The 14,379-nt window shown below is 41.5% G+C and overlaps 1 protein-coding gene across 7 annotated transcripts in view; it reads right to left on the bottom strand.

Annotated features, from left to right (window-relative positions):
* DLGAP2 (DLG associated protein 2) overlaps positions 1-14,379 on the bottom strand; it is a 450,420-nt gene that overhangs the window by 406,448 nt on the left and 29,593 nt on the right. The window lies entirely within an intron of this gene.

Below are 14,379 nucleotides of genomic sequence, written 5' to 3'. Positions count from 1 at the left end.
GACTATGGCCAAGCTAGCCACATTTTAATTAGTTTCTTTATTTATCTCTATTATGAAATAAAATAATCTTGTTGCCTTGAATCTTGTTTCTGTATTCCATTAAATTGTTTCTGTAAAGTTGAAGACAATTTTGTTAACATGGCATTCGAAATTTCAAGCAATCTATTTTTGTAAAAGCTAAAAATAATATATCACATTTCAGGTTATCTTCATTTGCCAAGTTTTGACAGAACTCAAAAAAGTACAGCAGAATTTGCTGGAAAACTTGCAGAGTTTACAATGCTTAGCTCATTTTCAAAGGGAAAAGTTCATTTCCATTTCCAAAAAGATTCTTTCAGAAACTCTATGTTTTGTTTTGTTTGGTTTTTTTGTTTTTTTTTTGAATGCTTGAGGCATTTCAAGCAGCTGAAATTGAGCTTTTTCTTGACTATCCAAGCTGTCATCATGTTGTGTTTTAAGAGCGTTCTCACTAACAAGACAGTAGCCAGCCTATAAAACATTTCATTCATTCCCTCTGAACAGATCAATTCCCATTAAGTCATTCTCATGACATCTCCTAGAGGAAATGGGAATGGAAGAACATCTGCAAGCCAGTGGGACAGTGAGCCTCAATGCAGCAGGGAAGAAGGTAATGTGTGAAGCACTAATAGGTAAGTTCCTAACTGGATAAACTTTGAGAGTATGGGCAATGAAAGGTATAGTTAGTACCTTTCATTCAGTGTGTCCAGGGTTTTACTTTTAAAAGGACCTGTTATTAGAAAAAAAACAAAAAAATGGAACAACAACCATAATCACTTAGTCTATTGACAGAACAGCTGAGTGGTGTATACATAGATGTAAATGTAAAATCTTAGGCAGGAATGAGAAAGATGTCAAATCACCTTTGTGAACTGTGCTTTCTTAAAAATCAACCTGAATTTCTAAACAATTACTATTTTTCAGATGATCCTCAGTGATGGTATTTTAGGGGGAAAACATGCGCAAAGTAAAGTCTAGCATGTAAGCAATGGTCAGAAGAGCATTAATCATAACAAACGATTAATGAATAGAATATAGAATGGTACAGAGTGAAGGTACTCTCAAGTCTACTTGATGTGGGAGTATCTGATAAGAAGAGACATGTTCCCAGCAATGCCTACAAGATGCAAAATAGATAATTAATACAAAAAAATCTGGCAGAGACTGATATTCATAAAAATCACACAACTTCTTATGAAGTCTAGACTGAAATTCCATTGTCTAAGTTGAAGAGACAGATTATTATTGTGTACAGCTTTGAATATGGACATTAGAAAGGCACTACCAAAGGTTAATGTGCTCAAGCCCAGCTGCTTGCTGCCAGCCCTGTGGATCACAAGAGATGTTTTCTCTCTTCCCTGGTTTGGCTTTTAGATTCCTTGTCAGAGCCCCACCATGCTTCTGTCATGATTGCTGCCACTCTGATCTAGTGTCCCTCAGTGAACAGGGATCAAGCATATGTTTAGAATAATTTCCCCAATAAGCAACTCTATATTTTGCATAACTGTGATATTATACAGTCACATATTATAGAGTGCTGTATATTTCATTGACAGATAAGGAGGCAAGTTGGGACACACTTATGGGCCCAGGTGCTTCTAGATTCAACAGTCCTCTCTTTCTCCTCTGATTACCTATTGTAATCAGAAAAGCTCCACTAGAGAACTAGGAATGCATCTTCTCATGAAAACAGTTGCATAAAATGAGAAACCTGAGATTGTTGTAGTGAACAAGGGCATAGCCATGGCTATGGAAATAATTAAGTGAGCAATGTGACCTGAAGCACTGTTCCCTTAGGCACTCACTTACAATCTCCTGGACTTCCCCAGCTGGAATTTTCTTCCATATGTGGTTGCCTATGCTCCTTCTCACAAAATACACTGGAACATTTCAGAGACTGACAGGAGGTAAGGAAATGGGTTTCAAGTTGTTTCCATAGCTGACTAGAGTCAAGCAACTAGCATCTGTCACTGAGGTGAATGCTCATTAACTTCTTGATTCCTCTTCATACAGCTCTTATATCTTCAATTAGCAATTGTTGGGGTTTTTTTCCTCGGGTTATCTTTTGTTTGGTATTTTTTTACCAGAGAAGGAAAAATACACAGAATGGGATAGTTAAAAATTAGTTCTTCTTGTACTGAATATGTAACTATTTCAGTGAGTATGAAGCACTAAGCACTAAGCATTCAGAACACAGGCAATCCCTTCCTCAGAGAACTACCCCCAACAACCAGCTTTAACATTTTTTTTAATCTTGCTCCATTAAGATTTAATTATTTTTGCAAAAGGAGAAACTCCAAAGGACTTCACTAAAAAGAATGAACTAAGACACTCAGACCAGTTTCTGGTACACTAGAAGACAAAAGACTGAGCCTCTTTCAACAGGAGGGGCAACTGAGTGCCTCCATATTTAGCTGGGAATGCTGCTGTTATTTAATTGCTAGAAATTTGGGCTGCTCTCCAGCATACTTGCTTTGTGCACAGTACTAGTGGGAAAGCAGTTTCACAGAATGAACCCCACAGATAAATAATTGTATATCTTGTAAATTCTAGGATATAGGCAGGAGATCACAGCTGCTGCACAATAACTTCCTACTTCTATCACATCTCCTTGAGGTACAGAGCAATTTGAACTTTAATAGAAAGGAACTGTCTTTGAAGAGCACAGCTGGAGCGTGGTTTGTGGGATTTGCTGCTCACAATACAAACAGGAGAAGGCAGAGAGTAGTGCAGAAATCAAACCAAACAACCCCATTTTGATTCCTGAATCAAAACGACAGAGCAGTTTTTCTCCTTTCCCCTGAGAGACATCTCTTTTAGCACAAGGCTGTATCCCTTCAGCAAATGAATGAAGGAACCAGGGCCTTCTGATTCCCATGAGATTTGCTCAGTGAGTTGGGGTTTTTGTATCATTGTTGGAGGGTTTTTTTAAATGCCCATGAGAGTTTTTGCTAAGGCAGGGCTCAGAATAAGTACACTCCTTGCTTGATTTCATCTAGGCTCTGATGAAATAGCCTGGTCTTATCTGCTGTGCCTTGCTCTGCACGAGCTAGCTAGCATTTCTACTGTGGTATAACACAGTACTCTATAAAGGAAGACTAAATGGAACCAATAGCAATCAAACTGTATTTTACAAATCATCAGCATATATAGCAAACATAACTCAGAAAAAAAAAACAGGCTGTGAGGTATATTTATTCATACTCTAGGTTAAATCTACCATGGAAAATCCTACTCAGAACTAATTTCCTTATTTGAAACTTAAGAAAATAGCACATAATCCACATGATCTCATACATTCACTAACTGGATAATAGGTGAGGGGAAGACAGCTTGCATAGAAATAGGTAAGTAGTGGTGAATTCTGCAACAGGTACCTTGGCAAGAAGATACATACATATATATACACATTTACAAAGTCTAGCAGCAGTAGCTATTTGGACCAACTAAATTACTCTAAATCCTAAAAACTTCAGGCTACCTAGGTGGAATTTAATGAGGCAAAGCTAGACTCTAGAGACAAAGTTTAGTGATGGACTTGGCAGTGTTAGGTTAATGGCTGAACTCAATGATCTTAAAAGACTTTAAACAATTCTATGGGTCTATCTCTGAAAACATGCTGTCTAATTCTGTTAAGTAAGCAACCAGGAACCACAACATTTGAGTTATATTATTTGAGTACAGATTACAGCCTGACCATTTATGACAAAATCAGCAAGTCACTTTTCTATTAAAATTTGATGGATATATACACACACACACACACACACACACACACACACATACACACACACACGCACACACACTTAAAGGCTTTGATTATTTTAAGTATTTAAAAATAAACACACATTTGAAATCTCTGGTCTTTCAGGCATTTTGTATTTGGTGTCTGTTTAAGATCCTATCTTTCATTTACACAAAAGTGTATATCACAATGGTTTGGCATAATATATAGGAGTGGTTATTATAAAAAAAAAAGTATAAGATTACAAGAGAGTTTATCAAAATTTTGGAGCATGACAGATTGCAAAGCAGGATCATTATCCAAGTGATGTACTGCTTTATAAAACATGTCAGAATCAACAAAGAATCAGTTAAACTTCTATATCAGTGGAGTTGCTAATTTCAATCTATTTCAACTGCATTAAAACAGTACCACTATCGGAGGGCTCTAGTTACAGCCTGTGACAAGCTTTGTTTCAGAAAGTGTTGCCACAATCAAAATGCATGGCTCTCAAAGGCAGTTCACAGCCCATGCAGCCCTCAGACAGCACTTTACAAAATCCACAGTAACTATAGAGTAATTAATGCAAGAGAAGATTTGAGGCTCATAAGGAGAAAGACTGGCTGTAGACAACTACCAAAGACAGATGCATTTCTGGTTTTGCCATAGAAAGTTCTGATTTGGCCACCATAAAGAGAAAACATGCTGACTGCAACAGGTCAGCATGCAAAGTCTGAACAGCAAGGCAAGTCTGAAGTAGCATTACCTCTCTGCTCTTTTGTGCCATCCATCCATAACTTCTACTCTTCTAGGGCATTTCTACTCTTCCAGGGTATTTCTACCTTCCAGGGCACAGGGCAATGGTTGATGCAGGGCAATGGCATGGAATATATCCATGCTCTCCACACAACCAGCAGAAAGACAGAGAATAGCAAAGAGCACAGCAAAGCCCTTGTGCAGCTCTGGAAACATTTGTGCAAGCCAAAGTGTTGCACGTTAAGATCTGGGAAGTAAATTAGGGCCCATTTCCTGGCATATGAGCTCATGAGAAAGGGCTGGTGTTTATAGAGCAAGTTTGGCTTCTGTCCCTGGTGGAAGGACCAGCCCCAGCATCAGTTCACAGGACTTGACTACATTTACTCAGCTGCTGAACATGAAACACATGCTAGGCTTTCAGCAGGCTGTAGAGAATCATAGCCACAGTCTCCTGCCTTGCACAGGTTGTTCCCACCCTCACACTGTGTCCTACCGTGCTGGCAGAGAGGTCAGATCCTTGTGCTGGTTTGCTGCATGCTCACTGCTAAAAAAACGGGGTCCCCATTCCCCCATGGTGCCCTGAAGCTGCTCCTCAGGACAGCTTCAGCAAAACTAAGAGCTCTGGCCAGGGTGAGCTGCACACCACAGAGCTGACTGCACCCACCAGCGACAGCCCCTAGAATAGGCCCAGCATTGTGCTGAAATTACTATGAAAAATGAAAACAATCTGCCCTAAGCCTACAAAGCTAGTGCTAGTGAATCCTAAATAAAATGTTTCAAAGATTTGACACATCCTGACAACCCAAGAGATATTTTGGAAATCAAAATCTGCAGTTTCTCCTAGTTAAGTGCTCCGACACAAAACTGAATAGCTTTGCTTGGTATGTATCATAAGGCAGCTCTCGCTTCATTTTAAGGCTGTTTACATTCTCCTCCTCTACCTGCCTCCCATGCTGCAGCAACACAAGTATTTCACTTGCCCACTGAGCAAGACACCAGCTAAGATCACCTATTACATGTCACTAGAGCTGCCTAAGCCCTGGCACTTGGCTCATGCCTTGCTGGGATACCCATGACCCTCAGGTTCCCAACGCCAGGTACCCAAAGACACCCACCAGGCCTGCAGCTCCCTTGTCTGACACAGCTCCAGCTCCACCACACATCCTGCACCAGCCCTGGGGAGATGTTATGGACACCCTCAGGCATCCTCACAGCAGCCAGAAGACATCAGCAGCTGGGGTGAGCCATTTGTGTTTAAGAGCCCTTGTGTTAACCTAACCCTGCCCTAAGTTCACTCACTGGAATACTTTAAAATTCCTTCCTGGCTCCCAAAGAATCCTGAAGCAAGAGGTATTGCAACTTGCCTATTCACTGTAGGCAGAGCCCTCTCCTGGCACCTCTCCAACCTGCCACCTGCAAGTTCGAGCTGATGCTCCCTTGTTTCCTTCTTTCTATGTGAGGAGAAAGAGGTTTCCTTGCTCACCTTTTTCCTATTACTTGTGTTTTTTAGATGTCTCGCAGCTCTTTCTTTCCCAGCCTGACCCATTCCAGGCTATGTACCTTTCAGAAGTTATTCCAGATCCTTCTCTATCCTTCTTTCCCTTTGCTATTGTTTGCCCACTTCTGTTAATTTTTTTTTCAAACCAGCTTAAGAAAAAAAAAAAATCTGCTTGGTTTGTATCAGTGATATATTCGCTGCAGCCTTTATTTGAGTAACTCCAAGCTTGATTGCTATTTATTATTTTTAAAAGAACTAATAGGCTTAGTCCTCTCTATAATTTGGATCTGTGGTGAATTTCTGTGTGGCTTGATTAAAATACAATAGAAGTAAATACAGGGATCTGTCATTGAAGTTTATGGCATGCACACCAAAGAGAAAAAGTTCTTTGCATAGGCCATGAGGATAAATAACATCCAGTGTCCATAGTCCTGGAAACAACTTGCTTTTTCCTGAAATTTAGACTGTCACAGTCCAACTGCCTAACCAAAATGAGACATATATCCATGCTCCAAATGACAGTGGAGTCATCAAGCTTGTGGAGCTTTGCTGGAAGCTGTTACTCCTCTGGCCAGAAAAAGCTATAATATGACCCCAGAAGGTAACTAACATATAAACTGTGTAACATGAAGCGATGATGAAGAAAAAGCACTTTAGCTGCATCATGTCATAAACTATGTGGGATCAATCATGCCAGAGATGCATTTATCCTCAAGATACTTCAAATTTTGAGAAAAATCTATAGTGGATTTTCCTACTTTACCTCAGGATAGTTTGTGTCAATCAGTTACTCTGCAGCAAAAACACATTTTTCAAGCCAAAACTGCATGCAGTAGTCAAGGACAAAGAGCAGATATGAAGACAGCAGTCAACCCCTCTTTGGTGTTTACTGAGCAGTCAAGCCTGGCTGGCAGTTGGACACAAAGCAATTATTGATGTGCAAACAGCACTTTGCACTCAGTTCTAATTTATATATTTAAATACAAAGCACATATTCCACTAAATCTGTTATGTGCACACCCTTCCCCTGCAGCAAAAATTTACTCTTGCAAAGTAAATTTGTCTGATCGCAATACAAAGGTTCCATATCATGTTTGCCAAAAGCAAATACAACGCACTGGCCCTGTCCCCAGTTTTACTTGGTGCTTTTCTTTCTAAAGAAACACAGTATTACTAAATTTTCCTGGGTTTCATTTTTTTTTTTTTTAATTATTTCTTAGGCTGGAGTAATTCCTACAGCAGTTTATACCCCCCTCTTCCCCAACATAAATTTCCTTTCCTCAACCTTAGGAGTATCCTAGCAAAGGTGATAATATCCATGGGGAGATTCCTCAAAGCTTGCTCTGCCATGATACAGAGAAGGTTCAGAACCACTGGCTTGGGTTCTTAAATGGTTGTGGGGCATTCTGAAGATAGAAGACCTTTGAGCAGCTTCAGCTCTGTTTAAGCCTCACAAAGCACAGACTGGACCCTGAGCCTCCAAACACACAGGCTTCTTACTTTGCATGGCTCTTGTAGTTAGCAGTGAGTTCTGGCCATCAGGATAACTGCATGCATTCATAGCAGGTGACAGATATTTTGTCAAGTAACTTACTAGATCTGTAGCTGTAAAGTATCCGATGATGAAAATAATTACAAGCTGAAAGATAAAATAGTACAAAATACCATTCAAAGGCACACTGAGGCCACATATTTACAAACAGTGAACTGAAAGCATGACTTTTGAGGTCACTGTATGTTTGCAGCTGGTCTACTCCAGAGAAACCATAGCATCTGGCAGTTACATCCTTAGAAAAGAACACCTATGAAAAGAACATTTAAAATAATAATATTTTTATTTAGGTCAGCAAGAATTGCTACAAAATAAATATTAGGGGAAAACCCAACAGAATAAAGTAGATGGTTTTCAAGATTACAGCTATCTTATATTCAAATAAATATATTTAAATTGTTGGTCTTGGAAAAGGTCATGGTCTTTATGAATCATTCATAATGTATATCTTACTAGATTACTTTGCCTGGGATAATGTGTATCGTCCTCCTTATTAGGAAGGAATATGTATTTACATCTCAGTCTCAGCCTGTGAATGCAAGGCTGTAGATAAATTTAATTTTAATCTGGTAGTTTAATTATTTAAATCACTGCAAAGGTGCAAAAGAAAGTAGCCCGCTCATGCTAATGGCAATAGTTTACTTACAAAGCAGAACAGGAGGCATTTAAACTAATACTAAAACTAATGCAGTATTTCTAAGGTAATGAATATACATTACAAAGGAAACAATTAACTTTACCCAGTCTGAAGCATGTATTTGAAAAATAAGGGCTTGGATTAATTTCCTTTGGTATATTCAAGTTTCTTTCAATGAAATTCCTGTTTTGCCACCTAAATTCCTCCAGGAATACTTCTGCTATCAAAATGTATTCTAAAAGTATATGTGCTAAATAATTTAAACTGCATTTTTTTACTTCATGCATCACATTTTCACTTTTGCTATTATTTTTTCACTATTCTATGGTTATTCAATGTAACCAGAAAAAAAAGTCAACACCTAGAAAGAAGATGGATTAGATAGGATTTGAAAATGATGCTGTGATAACTTCTACATTTTTAGATATAATTATATATTCATAAACAGAGACTACATAAATACTTACAAACAAAAAATAATACACAAAAAAAATGGAAAATATATAGCTGCACTAGATCTTCTGTATGGATCATGTATGATATTTAAATTTATTTATAGCAAATGTAGTTTATAATCCCCTCCATCATCAGATACCATAATCCAAAACTGTACTTCAGGTACTTCTTTCCTACTTACAGCACCATTAACTGAGTACTAAGCAGGAAAAAAAAAAAAAGGCTAAGGCTTACACCTAGGTCAGTTTAAGCATTTTCTGAATTACAGTAACATATTGATTCTTTCAATGTAATTAAACTAAATCAAATACCAACAGCACATGAACACCTAAAATGGATTTAGGGCTAAAAATGGATCATTTTTTCTTCCTGAAATATGAGTTCAGGGAAAAAAAATATAGTAGAAAATTATTATAATTTTGAAGAATTGTTCAATCCATTTAAAACAACCCCAAAAGCTCAAAGAAATGTAGATAACTAAACACACACCTCCCTTTACCCCCTACCCCCATCCCCTGGTAAAAATTTTCCTACTAGGATGTCCTAGCTTGGGCTGGGATAAAGTTATTTTTTTTCCTAGTTGCTGGTACAGTGCTGTGTTTTGATAATAACCTTGATACAACACCGATGTTTTAGTACTGCTCATAATGCTTACCCTAACCCAAGGAGTTTGCAGTGGCCCATGCTTTGCCAGTGAGCAGGTGCACAAAAAGCCAGGAGGAAATACAGCCAGGCAGGCTGGCCAAGGCCATATTCCAGAGCAGGGAACACAATCCTCGGGATCTAAACTAGGAGGGAGTTCACTGGGAGCTGCCGACGCCTCCTCAGGTATGGGGCGGGCATCGATCAGTGGTGATGAGGAATGCGCTGGGGATCACTTGTTTCTCTTGGGCTTTACTCCGCTCTCTGCTTTTCATTACGATAAGTATCATTAGTATCGTTATTACTATTTTTGTTACTATTATCATCAGTATGATCCGTATAATTATTATACTTTATTTGGCTTCAAATATAAAACTGCTCTTATCTCAGACTCCGGGGTTTACCTTTTCCCTTCCCGATTCTCCTCCACCCGAGGTGAAGCGGCCGGGTCCGGGGTCACCCCGGGACGAGCGGAGCCGGAGCCGGGACGGGTCCGGGGTCACCCCGGGACGAGCGGAGCCGGAGCCGGAGCCGGGTCCGGGGTCACCCCGGGACGAGCGGAGCCGGAGCCGGGCCGGTGCCGGGCCCGCTCCCGCCGCCGGGGGGCAGCACCGCTCCGCGCCGGCGGCCCCGCCCCGCCCCCCGCCGCGCGCCGGGCGCTGAAGGGCGCTCGCTGCTCGCGCGGCCCGGGCGGTGCGCGGAGCCGGCCCGGCGGGAGCGGGGCCGCTGCCCGGGCGGTGCGCGGAGCCGGCCCGGCGGGAGCGGGGCCGCTGCCCGGGCGGTGCGCGGAGCCGGCCCGGGGGGAGCGGGGCCGCTGCCCGGGCGGTGCGCGGAGCAGTCCCGGGCGGTGCGCGGAGCCGGCCCGGGGGGAGCGGGGCCGCTGCCCGGCACAAATCGGTCCCCGGTGGCCGCCACCTCCTGCCTGTGCCCCGCCGGGAGGTCTCCCCACCGCAGGCACGGCCCACGACAGCGATGGGTCACAGGCCTGGGGCTGTCCTGGCCGTCGCTGTGTGGCAGAGGGTGAAGGAGAGTTGGGGCAGGTTTGGGCTGAGCCGCTGCCCGGGAGCGACGAGCACGGCATGATCTCCCCGCCCTAGAAATCGCATCGCACATGGAGCGCAGCACCGCACGGAGTCCTGCGTGTCACTGGGTGCCACCAGCCCTTTGTCTTCTCCAGAAACAGCAGCTCAGGCTGCTGTCCCCGAGCCGAGAGCACGCCTGAGCTGTGCCCACAAACACTGGCTGCTGTGCCTGAGCCGTGCCCGTGTCCGAGCCTTGCACCGCCTGCAGAGACCCGCACCGAGCAGCAGCAGTGGGCAGGCTTGGGGCTCTCCTCCTCATGCATCAGAGGTGCAGTAACCCTAAGGTGAGAGGTCAACAGCAATGGGGGAAGTATAATAAAAATGCAAAAGAGCACCCCCTCCCTTCCCCCCCCCCAAAAAAAAAAAAAAAAAAGGGAAAGAGAAGGGAACAAGTTTTAAGTTCCTGCAGTGTGTACATAAATCAAAAATAATACCATAACTCCAAGAAGCTTTTAATTTAATTAAGCATAGAAATGTTGCATATAACAAGGAACACAAGGACACTCACAGCATGTTAACAACCGTACTATAGAAAAGCTTTTTCATATATCCAACTTTGCCATCACAGACTGAGAATGTTTATTCTTTACATGCAAAATACAGGAAAAAGAGACAATGTAATTGAATCACCTAGTTACTCATTCACCAGGTAGAATGGACATTATTTACTGGAAAGACATATATGGGAACAGAATAAAGTAAAATCTGAGCTTGTTTGGGAAAATCAGCATAGCAATATAGGATGACCATCATGGCAATATAGGAAATCAGAAGTCAAGTGAGTAGAAAATGCAACATATTATTATGCTGAATCCTCTATATAGTCCAAGAAATAAAAACAAATAAATAAAGGATATAGGTGCATCTTTTGAGAACAATGTTTAACTGCAATTTGGAGATTCTTAAACAGAAATTCACATAATAAAACTACAGATATGGTACATTCACAGAGAATCTGAGGCATCTGAAATGCAACAGACCCATAGAGCTGACCCCAAATGAGTGTGCCCCGCAGAGCTGACCCATGGGCACGGCAAGGCCTTGCATCACACAGACAGCTGGGAAGTAAGCTGCCATTATTTTTACATCATTCAAGGAATTCACACTTTGGCTTTATTCTACAGTGTTAAGCAATGCAGTACTTCTACTCCAAGTCATTGCCCAGACAGTCGAAACCAAAAATGTCAAATATCCAGCAGTTAGGCTTCCTATACCGTGTCCAAAGAAATTTGAGATATCTAAGGGTAGGTGACACATAAACCAGCATACTAGAGCAAACACTTGAGGATTATGGAAATGGCTGAGTTTTATTCTTTTTTAGTTTTGGGGTTTTTAGTTTTCTGGAATTCAAGAACTTTTGAGAAAACAGTGTGAACGAACTTATTTTAATTTAGGGATGGAAACACTAATCCATGAACTCCAGAGCTGCATTAGGAAATACTTTTCTTTCTTTCAAAAACTGCAAATGTCTCTTTCAAGAAATGCCCAGGGAAATTCCACTTGGTAGTGGCAAGATGTGGGTTCCAGATAATTAATTCTCTCTGTAAATAGGACCACTTCACTACAGGAACAGGTGGAGCCTTACCAACAGAAACTCTTTAAATTATAAAACTTTTTGGGATTTGAACATCTGTCTCCTGCCTACAGTTCTCAAACTTAACTCATTACATATATTCTTTGTAGACAGAGCTACCCGAAGGACAGAACTGGCTTGTAAATCTGTACTTCCATTTACTGAGAGCACCTCAAAATGCTCCAAATGCAATGCAGAGCTAAACTCGGGGTGCACCAGTACTGAATTGTCATCTGTATCTTAGCGAATCTGAAGCCCACCTCAGTCTTCTCTGCCTTGATTTTGCTGCGATAGCATTCCCTCAACTCACAGTGCTGGCAGGAGGATCAGTACCATGAGATCTGGGTGATGCTCAAGAATGTTTAAAATGTAAGAATGTATAGAAAACCTCAAACTTGTGAGAGAAAGTAGACTGAGTTATCTTCTCACCAGCACAACCCCAGAGGCAAATACAACTGCAGAAGATCGGGAGCCAGTCAGTCTTATGGGCACCTTAAGGGGTGTGGGGGATTATTATACATTTATTTATTTATTTATATATATATATATATATATATATATATATTACAGTAAATGTGCATTTATGTTCATTCCTCCCAAAATAATGCACCAGAGCAGGTTTCAGGCTTCTCCAGGCAGGAACTCTATGCAACAATGATAGCCTTGTTCCACTTTTAAGAGCAGCACACAACAGTGTAGACACAGCCAAAAACACAGCCAAAACCACTCATGTTAGATATGTAGGCATTTAAATCCCAGCCAACATCTCGAGTTTGATTTACAATAGAAGTCAGGATCTTTTGCTTTAGCAAAATGAAATCAAATCAAACCAAAACAAGTTAATTCCTCTTTGGAAATCGGTAAAATACTCTTTTCCCTACCCTTTGGAAATTAAATGTTAGTTTGACTTGGCTGTCAGCACTTAACCCTGAATTGCAGCTGATCTTCTCTCAGCCTAAAAAACACTGTAGATACCAGCTCAGTTTGTATGATGTTGGAGAATTCAACAGCACTTTAATCTATGTGGTGGTTTAGTGTATTTCCCCACTGCTTTGCTCTGTTGGTTCACAGAGGAAAGGCACCAGCTTACCTGAGCTACCAGGATTAAAGGATAGACTGACAATTCAGCTTTTTCAGAATTTTGCCTCAAAGTCACAAAAATCAAACACATATATCAAGGATTTGATGCCTAATACCGGTGTTCTACCCCAAAGGGTAGAAAATCATAAAAGCAGCTAATGCTTTTAACCAACTTTTAACCAACTGTACTGCCCACAGACCCATGTCTACCAGCAGTGGAGAAAGAAGCCCAGGATGAGCTTAGAAGTACAGAAACTACAGCTTTGAACCTGGAGGACAATCCAGAAGTGCAGTGAGCACAGCCTATCCCATACTTGCAACACCGAGTGCAGAGACCCACAGGCTTGAGAACAGGATGGGTGTGACCCTTATGTCAGGTGGCAGCAACCAGTCCCTAACCTAACCTTCCCCATCCCGGTACTGCACAACTTGTCTGCTGGGCTGAAATACCAGATTTTAGATCAAATCACTACAGAAAATGCACTTAAGTGTAGAGAAAGTGGGGCTGACAGGCTGAAAGGGTGGTGGAGAGGAGGTCAGAGGCTCATTTAGCACCTGGCTGCCCCTGGGTTGCAGCATCTCATCCCTCCTTTTGTCTCATAGGCATAATTTCACACTCTTCTCAGACTGCTTTTGTGCAAAGGAGTGAGGAAACCCAGCCCCAGGCAGCTGCAATTCCAAACCACAGCCAACTCTGCTTTTTCTGAAGTCTCCTTCAGAAAGGTGGGCGCAGGACAATAACAGCTTTTCCTGCTCCCCATGTACTGCAGGAATGTCTCCCACCTGTGGAAGCCTTTTCTTTTACCTCTGTCCCTACCTCTCTCTGCTGGAGACATGCTTGGAGCATGAGGAGCAATGTTAGCAAAACTAGCAATTCCTTGCTAAATTTTTTAATGCTCTTATTTATATTATTGTTATATCATTATTTATTGTTTTAAATTATAAATTTGATTTATTTTTATGGGATTGCACTAACTGGGTTAGTTTACTTAAAGTGGAATTATTTTGTGGGGCTTCCCCACTCGTCCCAACCTTCAGCACAGGAAGCAGCTGAGACCAATCACCAATTTCAGGCATGAGGGGAAAATAAAGATAGGATTATGCCTTTTGTGAATGCTTCAGTATTCAGAACAGGAACAAATAACACAGCAGGATGATTGTTTTCCTTCAAAATGAGACTTCAGAAAAAAATAAAGAGAGAAAAGATGTAATCATACCATATGAGAAGTTATATTTCAGATCCAGAGCAAAGGGAGGTCCCTGCCATGTGTATCTACATCTTGCGAAGGTCTAAAATGTAGGTCACGTCTATTTAGGACACTGAGCATCCCCTTTGGCTAGTTCTACATGGCTTCACACTG

Source organism: Lonchura striata, chromosome 3 (genome assembly GCF_050655825.1).
Source record: "Lonchura striata isolate lonStrDom1 chromosome 3, ASM5065582v1, whole genome shotgun sequence".
NCBI lineage: Eukaryota > Metazoa > Chordata > Aves > Passeriformes > Estrildidae > Lonchura > Lonchura striata.
Note: the sequence above shows the minus strand (reverse complement) of the source record. Positions and strands in the feature narration are given on the sequence as shown.